At 34.7% G+C, this 12,515-nt stretch overlaps 1 pseudogene; it reads left to right on the forward strand.

Annotated features, from left to right (window-relative positions):
- Positions 1–7,137: 7,137 nt before the first annotated feature.
- Positions 7,138–7,245, forward strand: LOC111562207 (annotated as a pseudogene).
- Positions 7,246–12,515: the final 5,270 nt, after the last annotated feature.

Here is a 12,515-nt window from a genome sequence, read left to right on the forward strand (position 1 = left end):
GGCAGCTGTTATGTCCACACGCATCCACCACCCCCTCCTTTGCTCTTGAAGTGATGGAAACAGTCTCCTTACATCTGGGACAGGAGTTGCCATTGCAGCTCATATAGCCCTGTCAGGGGGCTACATCTGGAAGAATATTGCTATATATATATATATATATATATATATATATATATATATATAGCAGCAGGGGTTTGCTTCCATAGACAGCTCAAAACTGTCAGGCAAAACCTGAAGGGGAGCACACAAGTGTTCAAGAGACTCAACAAAGCATGTTTCTGGATCATATCCATGTTTGTTATCAGGTGGTGAAGCTCCAGAAAGTTCTGCTCCACCATGAGACCTGATCATAAACACGGTATGTTGGAAACTTGACTCTGGTGCAAATAGTTTACTCTTTTACTTGTCCGGACTTAATATAATAACTGAATCTGAAGAAATGGATCATTTTAAGTAGATTTATTTGAACATTGTTTGCATCCATATGCTAATATGACTCCAGAATATGCTAAGACAAATTAAGATATGTAACGGTCATGCACTTTCATGCCCATCTGAAAAGGGAGACTATAGCTAATTACATTAGAGTTTGATGTATTAAGATAAATAACATGTTATGAACCTTGAGCCCAGTCCTTGAAAACAAGTCACTAATTGTTATATCTTTAAACTGCCCATCTTTTCCATATTCTGACAGATCTTGATCTATATCAGAATCATTTTTCATATTTTTTGCATCTTTCTTTTCTATTATTTTTCTTTTAAATACATTTTGATATGTGGGACTTATCCCCCAAATACCAAAAGAAATTCTCTTCGTATAGGTTCAGGCATTCTGCATTAAAAAAAATGTTGTTAGCCTTTCTCACACTTCTGAGCTAAAGATGTAACATCAATAGGTAGGTATTTCTTAATTACTCACATTTTCTTTTCTTTATTTCTCTGTTGATATAGAAAGTTTATGCCTTCTGTTTTATTTTATTTTATTTTTTTTAGTTTATTTATTTATTTTGAGATAGTGTGCACATGTGGAGGGTGTGTGGCAGAGAGAGGGACAGAGAGAGAGAGAGAGAAAGAAAGAGAGAGGGAGAGAGAGAGAGTCCCAAGCAGGCTCTACACTGTCAGTGCAAAGCCCAATGAGGGGGCTCAAACTCATGAACTGTGAGATCATGACCTGAGCTGAAATCAAGAGTCGAACACTAAACTGACTGAACTACCCAGATGCCCCTATGTCTTTTATGTTAAACAATGGAGCCACAAACTTCTTAGTCTTTCAGGCATACAGTCTTGGAGTCATAATCATCATTTATTGTTGACTCATTCCCATAGTTCAAATTAATCCCAGAAGATATTACCTCTGTAATGCCTATCAACATTCTATAGATTGTAATACACGTATGCCACTTAGAATAGTTTTAATTTCAAATAATAGAAAAATCAGCCCAAACTGGTTTAAAAATAAACATGATTTATTGGCATATGTATTTCCAGCTTTCAGAGGTAGGGAAGATATTAAGAGGAGTTAGATCAAAGTTCTTGCTCCATTGCTCTGTGATTCTCTCGGTTGTTCCTTCTGTTGTAAACTTGTTCGTTTTGGGGTTTTGTTTTGGGGTTTTGTTTCGTTGCCTTGTTTTCATTCCAGCTGGCTTCTTCTAAGGCAGGAAAATAGTTATAGCAATTCCAGTGTCATATACACAACCCATAATACTCAGAAGGTGAAAAACTCTGGTTTTCACAGTGATTCCATCAGGGGGTTGTTTTTCATTCCAATTAGACTAGTTAAGTCATGTATAAATCTTTGAACAAGTCACTGTCTCAAGGTAAACGTAACACACTGATTGGCAAAGAACTGGGTTGTGTATCACTTCTATTCAAATTTGAATTTATCAAAGTTTTACCTATCCTAGACAAACTTTCAAATCTTTATCTGGGTATGGAAAATTTTTATCCATCTTTCCAATACTATACAAATAAATAAAGGCGTCTTGATGCCCACAAGCCAAAGATCTCCAGGGACACATGTGTAGCCAAATGCAAAGCCCAACGAGGGACTCAAACTCATGAACTGTGAGATCATGACCTGAGCTGAAATCAAGAGTCGAACACTAAACTGACTGAGCTACCCAGGTGCCCCTATGTCTTCTATGTTAAACAAAGGAGCCACAAACTTCTTGGTCATTCAGGCATACAATCTTGGAGTCATAGTCATCATTTATTGCTGACTCATTCCCATAGTTCAAATTAATCTGCATATTTCTGACTGCCACAAGGGAGGTAATTCACCATGAAGAACTGTGAGATGTCATGGTAAATGAATATGGAGAAGAAAATATTGTATGAGATGTGATTGTGCTTGGTGAATCTGATAAGATATCAAAATAGTAGGCGTTTCCTCTGGATTGAGTACTGACATAAAGCAAGGACATTTCAGAGATTGGTATCTTAATTTTTTTCCTCTGGTAATGGAAGTGAATGAAGCTGCTTTGTAACTTTCTTAAGTGAAATGCATTCTGGAAAGGCAACTACAAAATTTGCATTATTCTCAAATTTTTGTAAGGATATGAGTCACATTTTACTAATTGTCTAAGTCATCTCCACAACATATAAAAATTGCTGTATACATAGTAAGTGTTCAATTTATATTTATTGCCTTACATTGAAAATTATTATTTTGATCAATCAAGTGACCCTATGGAATTGTATGCGATTTACTTAAGATTTAGACTGATGACAAAATATCTATCACTTATAAAATGTTAATTTTGACATGAAGTATTTTAGAGACTTTATATATATTGTAACATCTAGCTCCTAAACAAAGCTAATATATCTGTTTTGTTATTCTCATTTTGTGAATGAGAAAAGGCTAAATGAAGCTAATAATTTAGTCAATGCCATGCAAATAGCATATGACCATATCTGTATTTTTACCTAAGTACCATTGTTTCTTTACAGAAAAATAGACTTAAATATAGACTTCTGGATGTGTGGAAGATCTGGTTTTGCAAAAGTTCTAATAGCAGGACACAAAGCATATGATTTTCCAGCCAACATTTGACTTGAATGTAATGTTGGAAACTATATGCAATTCAAACTATATGTTCTTGATGTGATGAGAAATACTAATCTTCTAGTCAACATCCAGCTTTTCCATCATTAATGGATCATAATGGAGACCAAGCCTATTTCATTATAAATGGAAAAATAATCAAGCAGAACAAATGGGATCTATTTTTGGTTACCCAATATCATAAACTACCACATTTTTCATGAAAATAGTCTCAATATTAATCTCTGAAGTTGTTTTATGCTTAGCTCACAGTACTTATGCCTTTGATTAAATCCATTTTCTTACAATGCAAATGTAATTCATCAGGGTTGACCCTACTCTAACTTATGATTTTTTTCATTGATTTTAATTTAGTCTCTGTGAATAAGTTCTCATGACTGCTGAACCCTATCTGAGCTATACTGAACAAATGCATACAGATGCACCAAAATCTTGGGAAATGGAGTTGTTCCAAAACGTATGGATTTTATAAAAAAGTTCAGTTCTCAGTCAAGTCATTAAATTGTTGAGACATTTTTGGTTTTGCCAGAGATGGAGAATTACAGGCAAAGAAAGACTACAGAACTCAGAGATAATGATTACCAAAGACTTTTTTTTCTTGTTGCATGTTACTTTTTGTTGAAATATAGTGTTAACATTTCATTCTCTTTTTCTTATGACCAAGAAACTGACTACAATTAATATGGAAAAGTGTAGTTTAACAAACAAAAGCCTATGGTACCTGCTAAATCATGGGATATATAGCCTATAAATAGATAAAATTTAACTCTTCTCTTTTTTTTCACTTTTGAGAAACTCCTTTTTGTAGTGCAGACTTTCTTTCCAAAAACCTAGTTTTAAATACTACGACTTTAATCTTCAGTGGCTCTGCGTGTTATGTCAGAGAATAATAAATGTAAATGTAACATTTAAACTATCAGTAATTCATTCTGTAAGAATAGTTCAAAGGAGCACTACCTTGAAGATATTGATTAAGATGAGAATTGCAGAGGCATTACACACAACTTTAATGTCTTTGTACTTGAAGAGAAATTTGTATGGGCATAATCAGTAAGCAGTGTAACTAGACAGGATATGATTATTTACACTTTATTTTTTATAATTCACCTGCCAGAAGGACACTGCTCTGAATTTTTTTTTTTATTCTATGAGGGTTAAAAGGATTTCTTACAGTATTCAGTCAAAATAAGCAGATAATACAGGTATCTGAACAACGGTCTATATTCTGATCTACTTGTCTATTAAGAGGATCTCATTCAAAAGCTGAGCTACCAAAATAATTGAGTTTCCTTCAACATATGTGGCAAAAGAGGTAATAATATATGGTTTTAATTATAACATTGTTAAAATAAGTTTCCTTCATGACATTAACAGCTGTTCATAAAAAAATAAATAAAACAATGGGGAGCAAGTGTGTTTCATCCATTACTGACAAGCAAAAGGATGTTTATAGAAACATTTTAATCATTTATATTGTTGATGTAATTTGATGGCACACTGTCTCTCCAAAACATATGTTTTTCATTGTCTGAATCATATTTTTCCATCTCAGCAGGGAATTAACTTGAGCTGATATTACCATAATAACAGAAAGATTTACTGATATTCATTTCTCGATAAACAGCTGTTGACTCCTATAGAGGTGAACGTACAAAGTACCTGAAAAGTAAATTGCAAGTTACCTCTGTTAATGGCCATACGATATGAAACAACTGATGTAATCCAGACCTACTCTTTCATTAGAAAAATTTCCACCTTCCCTTTTTTGTACATAGGAAAAAGTCATGCCAAGCTTTGGGGGGCCGTAATTATCATGTTTGTTTAATCTTTAACTCATCGCATGGCTAGAAAATGTATGCTCAATATACACTGACATCAACAGAGGCTTATTTCCCAAAACTTAGACATGGCCGTTTTAAAACTAGTGTAAAGTGAGAAAATTGCTTTGCTTGAACTTTTTTTTTCCCCAATGCTGAATACCAAGCTTATTGTGAAAATGGCACACATTTCGGCATTGCCTGAAATAGAGTTTAGATCTTTTCATCATCAAAAGCATTTATGAAGAATCTTCACATGTGTAACTCTTGGCAACCTACTGTACAAAATAATTCAACAGAAAAGCTGCTCTCAGCTACAAGTAGGCTATCTGTGAATTAATGTTATCTCTGAGCTATGCTGATCATCAAATAGAAACCAAATTTTGAAGGCCTGGAGAGTAACCATTAATATAGAAACCATCCAGTTCCCACCCAACTGTTAGGCTGAAGTGATCACCATGGTGGGAGAGGGAGTACCTTTCTCAAACCATACAGTGCAATGGCCGGTGACTGGCTGATGACATGAGTAGAGTTGAATCTTCAACCCACAGCTGTCTGAACAGATAAATCTTTTTTAATGTTTGTTTGTTTATTTATTTTGAGAAAGAGTGCATGAGTGGGGGAGGGGCAGGACGCACGGGACAGAGGATCTGAGGCAGGCTCTGTGCTGACAGCAGCCGGTCTGACATGGGGCTGGAACTCAGGAAGAACCATGAGATCTCGACCTGAGCTGAAGTCGGAAGCTTAACTGACGGAGCCACGCAGGTGCCCCAACGATAAGTCTTTTTGATTCAAAGAGTATCTGTACAGTGGAAAGAATATCCATGTGAGAATCTGGATGAGGAAGAGAAGTACCCAGAGTATTCCACATAGCTATGACAAAAGTAAAAACCTGAAAGGAGTAGAGATGCTTGGTATTTACAAGGAACAGTTAAAAGCGTGATGATCTTGGAGAGCCTGTGAAGGCCAAAAAGAAGTATGTGAGAATAGGTGATGTGGGGTAAGGTGTTGATTACAGGAAGTTAGACAGAGGAGTTAGGACGCCAATTTACACAACTTGGTCAAATTTGCAGATATCTCAAATTTAACTTGCCTAACACTGAACTTTTCAGTCTTTGCCCCATTTAGTTGGAGGAACTCTCGCTCAAGTGAAAACTTAGCAGTTTTCCTGAAACTTACCTCAACCTCACTCCAGCAAAATAATTATCCTAATTCTTTTCGTGAAATGTCCAAAATATACCTCCCTATTTTTCTCCCTTTATACTTCTAGGACTGTATGTAGTTCAAACCAGAATAATATCTTGAGTGGTCACAGCAATAGTTTCCCAGTTAATCTCCTTATTTGGCCTCTTGCCAATCCTCCTATCCGTTCTCTATACAGAGCAGGAAATTAAAAAATAATAATATACATCAATTTGAACGTGTCGGTTCTCACAATAAATCTCTTCAATGGCCTCTACCCCTTTTAGAATAAAATCTGAATGCCTTATCATGGCCTATAACATTGCCCTGTCAACCTTACCAATATTACCTATCCCACTCTTCCTCTTACTCACATGATTAAGACACTCTGGTCTTCTTTCTGTTATTCAGAAAACCCAGGTTTGTTTCTGTCCCAGGACCTTTACACATGCTATTTTCTCTGCTTGGCATTTTCCTTCTCTTTTTTCCCTGATCGATTTCTTCTCAGGTTTACATCTCAACTTAAAATCCAATTCTTCAAAAAAGCAGTCACTGTTCACCCAACAAAAATTATTTCTATCCCTTTTCTTATTCTACTCCATAGCCCTTATTTCAATTCGAGCTGAAGTTTGAAAGATCCACATTATTGTGTGTGTGCGTGTGTATTTATGTAATTCTTTTCCCAATATAATTTAATTCTAGTGAGGGTAAGGTTCATAGTTATTTTGTTCACTGCTTTGTACCTAGATCTAAGACCAGTACCTGAAGAGATCAGGTTTTCAAAGCATGTTGAGGTAATAAAATATGTCTGACCTTTGAGATGCCTTCATTTCTCAAGTGAGAAAAATGACATTAATAGTAATTAACTTTATAAAAACACAGTGAGTCAGGGCTGGAAGCAGAATTCCTGGGTCTCAACTATTGGTTTTGTTCTATTGACATTTATTTACTGTAGTAGGTAATAAAAATCATAGTGGATTTTGCCAAGTGGTTAGCAGAGGAGACGTAAGGGATACAGATGTTGGTAGGGAAGGGTCTACATGTCATGATACTAATTTCGGAAGGTATATTGCTTCTCTGCCTTTTGGCTAAGAATAAGTGTAGTATCTGTTCTTATCAGTTTAATTTTGGAAGATACCACATATTCAGTAATGGATTTTGTTTTTCTTTCTCTTTTTTTTCTCTTTTTTTAGCAAAACCTATTACATGAGCCAATTTGGCCTCTGCTTGAATATTTCCAGTGTATGGGCTTTCATTTATTTTGTGAAGCAGTTCATCACTTTGTGGGAGAGTTTTACGATTAAAGAGCACTTATTTAATGAGTTAAAATCCATATAACTTTATTTGACCCCACTTCCGTCCTCTGTAGTAAAACATAATATAAAAAGGCTCTTGACCACATGGGCCATATTGAATGGCCATACTCATCACATACTCATCACAAAAGATAATTTTGAGCTTGATAAATTGATGCATGTTATATCTAATCATATAGATATATGCAGAATTTATGCAGAAACAATTGGAATAAATATATGCCTATTTATCAATCAGTCTATTTCGCATGTAGGAGGATGAATAATCCCATAAAAAGAGTTTTATAAGAAACTTTTTTATTAGAAAGAATTGAGATGGATGCAGGCAATCAGCAAACAAATAAAGATTTTCAGTATCACATTTATGAGAAAGATAAATGAAAATGGGAATCCATTATCATAAATCATCAGAGCTAAATAAATATTTTCTTTCTATTAGTATAATTTATAAAATTAAGCTTTATCTGAGTAAATTCTCTTTACAACTTAGCAAAGGACACAATGATGTGAAGTATGAAATATATTTTGAAATTCCTATACTGTATTTAAATCCTGAAACTGGGTAAAATATGTATATATCCAACTTCCGAAGCCTGATGCTTACATTTGAATGAGAATGAAAATCAATTATTGGTAGGGCTTTCAGGTGTACTGTGAAGGTAGAAGACCAGAAAAGGTACTGAAGGCTTCTTAGTACTGAAATTCAAAATAAAAAGGAAATCCTCAACTTAGTAAAGTGGTTTGACTTTGAAGAATTAATTCTACAAAACTTACTTGGAGATTGAAAACTGCTTGGTAGCTGTTATTTATCATGACACTTTGATGTCACAGAAAATAATTATCTTGCCAATGTTTTATGTGGTAAGTTATACCTGATGCGTATGTAGTAAAATCTTTCTTGTGAAAGATGAAAAGAAGAAGAAGGAAACGTTAATGCATCTTCAGCTGCCCCATAGAAGGATCCAAATGGGAGTTCAACTTTCTAAATGTGTTTTTTTTTAATCTCTAATATCTTTACTAATTTTTGTGTCTCCTAAATCTCTCAGTCATCCAGAAGGATAAATTACAATGTTCCACTTTGTTTATGATTAAGTTGTCTTTAGAAAAGCAATTAATTTGTGACCCCCAAGTGTTCAGAACTTCACATTATAAATCTTTCAGTGGCTGGCCCAATTTCAGACTCTTGTCTCATCAGTGCTACCTAACACAGCTACTATATGAGTTTAGAATGACAAGAGAAAAAACGTCTTCAAGACACAGCCTCCTTTGCAACATATTCTGCATACACTTAAAGACTTTCATGTCAGGATCGCCAGCAAATTAAGATGTAACATTGTACATTTGGATATACAATGATCCCCCTTCCTCTGGGAAAGAATACAATGTCATATACAACATGTTTTAGGCTTGAGGTGAGAAAATGAAACAGGCAATATTTTAACTTTAAACTACACACTTTCAGCTTATTTTTCAAACTATTTCCTAGAAGATCTTAAGGGTTTTTGAACAGATACAGAGGCACAAAGAATTTGTCATCTTACAGAGGCCATTTAAAAAACATAACACATGTCTCTAGCTCTGGACTTCCTAACAGTTCAAATTTACTTAGTAGGGAAAAAAAGGCTTCTAGAGATTTCCAAATGAAGCTATAAAATGTTGCTTTTAATCATATATTTTACTCTATATAAAACGTATTTTTCTAATCCATTTGTCCATACACCTAATTGATTTAATCACTTACAGGATATTTTATACATGGATAAGTCTGCGAGCTAACTGCTAGTGTAAATGGGTTCTATAAACTATAAATACACTCTCGATAAGTGTGGTGACTTCAATATAACTGTCATTATACATTAGCAAGGGCAGTATTGCTTAGCGGTGTTTTAAAAAATTTCATTGAAGTGTAATTGATATATAACACTATGTTAGTTTCAAATGTACAACATAATGATTTGATATTTGTATATAGAGCCTTTCTTAATAAATATTTCCAGTTCTGCCTGCGAGCAAATTGTCATGGAAATCGGCCTTCTGATTTTTTTCCATGTTCATATTTCATGTGTGAAAAGTCCATTAAAATTCCATTGCTACTACATAGTAATAAAGATTTATAAAACTACATCATTTAGAGTCATAATTTGTATATGCTTGTGCCATATTTTCTCTTTAAAGGGGGCAAGTGTTCTTTTTTTTTTTTTTTTTAATCCTTTTCCTCTTCAAGATGAGAATGAGGGAATTTTCAGTTGCATTCAAATAATTAAGTTTAATGTTTGGATAGGTGCTTTAAATTTATTATTCCAAACTACATATCTTAGGAATAAGAAGACTGAGGTAAATTTAAAAATGAACGATTGGTAGACATACAACTCAATGTGGTAGACTAGAAACTTCTTAAATACGATCATTGTTTTAATTCTTCTTTCTATCATTATATATGGAACCTGACACATAATTGGCTTCAGTTAATATTGACGATATAAATGAAAGCATAATTCAGACTGAATCATAATATCATATATGAGATCTAAAGAGTTTGACCCTATCTTTCATCAGAAGCTTCTGATGGACAATAGGAACAAAAATAGAAACATTAAAAATTAAAAAAAAAAACACTTTGTGTAACCTTGGCTTTAAATATCTTAGCAAATGGGGGTGTCTGGGTGACTCAGCTGGTTAAGCATCAGACTTTGACTGAGGTCATAATCTCATGGTTTGTGAATTCGAGCCTCACATCAGGCTCGATGCAGACAGCTCAGAGCCTGGAGCCTACTTTGGATTCTGTGTCTCCTTCTCTCTGCCCTCCCTCGCTCACGGTCTCTCTCTCTCTCTCTCTCTCTCAAAAAAATAGACATTAAAAAATTTTTAAAAATAAATAAATACCTTAGCAAATGAAATAATCTTCATGTGTATAGAGAAGTCTTCCTTTCTTCTCCCTGGGCTGCAACATTATAAAGTTCAAGTGAAAGCTCAAAGCTTTTTTAAAAAAAAAATTTTTTTAACATTTATTTATTTTTGAGACAGAGAGAGACACAGCATGAACGGGGGAGGGGCAGAGAGAGAGGGAGACACAGAATCGGAAGCAGGCCCCAGGCTCTGAGCCATCAGCCCAGAGCCCGATGCCGGGCTCAAACTCGCAGACCGCGAGATAGTGACCTGAGCTGAAGTCGGACGCTCAAACGACTGAGCCACCCAGGCGCCCCGAAAGCTCAAAGCTTTATAAGCATTCTCCATAGGATAATTCTTATGAGAAACCCCACAAAAATGTATCTACCAAGACATAGGGCCTGGACCCATCACTTTCCTACGCTGCATGAGCCCTTCCTCTGGGTAGGATTCAGTCAATAACTGAGCTGTTTTGGACATAGCCTTTTTGTTTTTACTGCATTCAATTTTTTTTTGAAGGTTGGACTTAAAAACATCACTATAGCTCTGCCATTCACATCTTCTGTTCTCACTTCTCTTAAATGCATTTTCCTTTTTTCTCCCAGCAACAATAAGATAATGCAAATATTTAAAATTTTCAATTGGGTCATTATTTATCCAATAGGAAATAAATTTTGATTTTACCTGCCCTTCACATTTTCTACAATTTCACTTATAGGAACAGAGAATATGTTTTATACACTAAAACATCATATTTGATAATTCTGCAATAGTTATTAAGCACGCTTAAAATTAGATACATTTCAAAAAACACATCCTGTCACTTATCTGAATTCAATATTTCTTTAACTTTTAAATGAAGAAATAATATAAACAACATTTCCAAATTACATACGTATTTTGAATGAAAATTTTCCCCTGGAGGGAGTCCCCAAGGTCCTATTAGCAGTCATCGCATTTAAAACACAATTAAACCAGCTTATGTTTTCTGATAAAATCATTAGAGAAAGTCTTCAGAGTCTGACTGTCTTTCAACCTAACCAGCCTGACATTATTCAGGGTATTTGAAACAAATTCATATTGCCTGTAATTGCAAATTGATTAAAGCATTCCTAGCCATCCCTGTATTGAGAAAACATGATATAATACTTAGTTTAGCTGTATTCCCCAAGACCTTTCCTTTCCCTTTGAAGCATTTCTAGCAAAAATTAAAAAGTTTGGATTGATTAAAAGTGAAACATTTCCTAATTTTGAGAAAGAAGTAAATTATATTTTCTCCTTCCTAACATCCTGATTTGAGAGTTGAAAATAAACATGTAAAATAACTTGATAATGATTATTTTATGTTGTTAATATATCTCATATTATAAAATCTTTAAACTATGTCTTTGGGAGATGTCAAGAAGATCAATTGAAACCTCAGTCAATCTTGCTTCAGAGAACAGTGATTTGAAACCCAGGTGAATAGAGGCATCTCCTCTCTCCTTTGAGTTTGAAAAACTGAATATAAACTCAAAACCTTCAATCATGTGGGATTATTAGGTTTGTTTATACCCAACTTGGAGTGGAAGCACATAGTACATTTATGAAAAGAAATTCTGAATATATAGTTTAGAAATCAAGTCTAAGCCCTCAGGAGAATTCAAGATTGACTACGTGTTGACTAGTCCCAGATGTTGGATTTGTACCTCTTTTCGGAAGGCTGACCTAACCTTCTACACTCTTTCTTCAATCCTAGCTCTACTGGCTCTTTTAATAGAGCTCACTCAGTCTCTTTTCCGTCTCTTTTCTGTGCCTTATTACTTGCACTATCACCAGATACGTTACTTGTATTTATTTCCATGTCTGTTTCCAACGTTAACAGTGAAGTCCTTGATGTGTATAATAGATGTTTCTTAGTGTGATGGAATTTAGCAAAACCTTCCAGTTAACAAATTCACACCCCCCCAAAAGTCTGTTGCTTATCTGGAAAAAGAAGAAAACGTACCTTAGATTTCCAGTTCATCAGCACAAAAGAACTAGGAAAATGTCCCATAGCATTTGTAAAACTGTATTTATGGAAAGCTGTTAACTTGCAGGATTCAGACAGGTGGTCTTAGCATATCTTCTAAAGTAGAAGAGAATATGCGTATCTGGATGAATTATAAATCTTGTCAGCACATATTGGTTTCCACCTTCTCTTTTCATATTGGTATTGTTACCTGTGCCTCCTGTCAAATGAGTAGTTAAACGTGGAAGGGTTAA

This window comes from Felis catus, chromosome C1, assembly GCF_018350175.1.
Source record: "Felis catus isolate Fca126 chromosome C1, F.catus_Fca126_mat1.0, whole genome shotgun sequence".
Classification (NCBI taxonomy): Eukaryota; Metazoa; Chordata; class Mammalia; order Carnivora; family Felidae; genus Felis; species Felis catus.